The sequence below is a fragment of the Habropoda laboriosa genome, unplaced genomic scaffold, assembly GCF_001263275.1.
Source record: "Habropoda laboriosa isolate 0110345459 unplaced genomic scaffold, ASM126327v1 scaffold523, whole genome shotgun sequence".
In the NCBI taxonomy this organism is placed as follows: Eukaryota; Metazoa; Arthropoda; class Insecta; order Hymenoptera; family Apidae; genus Habropoda; species Habropoda laboriosa.
The window spans coordinates 649,985-652,038 of record NW_017100752.1 but is presented as its reverse complement, the minus strand read 5'-3'; the positions used below and the strand labels follow the sequence as shown (position 1 = coordinate 652,038).

Sequence of the window (2,054 nt, the reverse complement as noted above, 5' to 3'; positions counted from 1 at the left end):
GAAAGAGAAAAATTTTCCTATGAAATTTAATATTTTCAATTCTTCGCTAGCGAAGCAAAATAATAAAATAAGAATAAAATTAAAGATTATGGAGTTTATTAGTATTACAGTAACCCTTACCAGTAAATATTACAACCCTTGCACATTTTTTAAAACCTATTTTCATTACATATACGATCATTTCGATGTATAGAAACTTTAATTAGAGAATCGAAAGTTTAGCGAACGCCGTTTTTGGAAAGTTGCACGGACGTTGCTACGAATCGAACGGGGTTGTCGAATGGAGGAGGTTACTTAAGAAACAACACAAGCGAAGTTAACGAAAGCACGTCTCACGCATCGAAAATAATCTGAATGTAACACCATGTCACGTACACCTTGGCGGCAACACGATTTGTACAGGTGAAACCATGACTTTAAATTGCGCAACTCGTGACCAAATTTCACTCTTAGTATAATAGGTCTGTAGACTCTATAGTGATCGTCGAATCATCGACTCCTTCGTTGACCTCGAATTTCAAAATCATTATTTGACCAGAGTGTCTGTAATATGCACATGTTTTTTTTATTTAGTTACTGCTTTTATTAAAGATTTTCAGTTTTTTCTTTAAGAAGATTAAAGAGTACACAATTTTCAAATAGACCTTTAAGAAGATTAAAGAGTACACAATTTTCAAAAAAATTGTTAAAACAAAAAAATTGGTAACAAAGAACGCAAATTTTAATATATTTTACTATTTCCACAAGAGATATTCTAAACTCTAACGTATTTTCTTTTCCACTGCATTGAAAGTTTCATTTACATGTAATAAAGAAATTAGTCATTTTCATAGTGATTTATAGCTCTGTCAATTTTTCGAATTCCGATCGAAAACTTTGGGAACATATTCTCAAGATATAAAGCTATCGATTTATGCGAACAAATATGTCGCATACGCCCTACTCTGGATTTTCCGTTCAGGCCATTCAATATTTCCGCCTTTTCCTTCCGCTGACTTAAAGTATGCAACTATGGCGGTAATTTGTTAAAACAAAAATTTTTCCTTTGCCCTATAGTGCATCTTAAACGTTACCTCTTTCTTGATAACAATGATTTTTGCAATCTTATAAATATTAGAAGACATACAGGGTGAAAAGCAAAACTGTTAGTCTCGACAACGTGGGGCGCATACGACCCACGTGGCGTGAACGGGAAGTCATCGAAAATCGGTCCGACACGGAACGTGTTACGAAAGAGAATTATGTTTCGAAGATATGCAACGAACACACACGAGCGTTTTTCCTCCACTCCGCTTTAACCCTGCTGCGTTCTTCGTTTTGACGAAAGGATCTAAGACCTTATGTTCCACAATTTTTGTTTCCAACGCGACATACGAACCTAGACAATAAACGTTTAAAATAATGTTAAGGAACGTAAACTTGATAACAGCAAAAATGACTAAAAATATGAAATGGAGCTGGGTCAAAAAAGACCCGAAGACCGCTCTAGGGTTAACCCTTTGACTGCTATAGGCGCTCAGTGATAAATGAACACTATTTTTTACTGATTTTACAAATACAAAATAGTCAGCAGAAAACGATTTGGCTAACGAAACACGTAGTACGACTATTAAATGCCACAACTCAGTCGTACACAGCCAGTGCTTTACTTTTCATTTGCCAGCAGTCAAAGCGTTAATGTATGACATCACTAGCCCGCGACTTCGCCCTCAGCATTGCCCGCGGGCATCGGCGGGCAGCATTGCCCGCGGGCATCGGCGGGCAGCATTGCCCGCGGGCATCGGCGGGCAGCATTGCCCGCGGGCATCGGCGGGCAGCATTGCCCGCGGGCATCGGCGGGCAGCATTGCCCGCGGGCATCGGAGCTGAACGCTGCTCATCTAACAGATCAAAAGAACCTCAAGAATAGAATCTCTACCTACGCAAGCATCCGCTGAATACACGCACGCCGTTGAACACAGATGATAAATGAGAGATCGGTCGCGTTTCGAAACGAATATTGATGAAACTCTGTACCTTTGGGGCTTCTGAAACTTCACGATTACTCGGGTGTCT

At 39.4% G+C, this 2,054-nt stretch overlaps 1 protein-coding gene across 1 annotated transcript in view; it reads right to left on the bottom strand.

The window, feature by feature from the left end:
* The window catches only part of LOC108577173 (cGMP-dependent protein kinase, isozyme 2 forms cD4/T1/T3A/T3B), a 147,473-nt gene that overhangs the window by 70,397 nt on the left and 75,022 nt on the right, over positions 1-2,054 (bottom strand). The gene's annotated exons all lie outside the window — the stretch shown is intronic.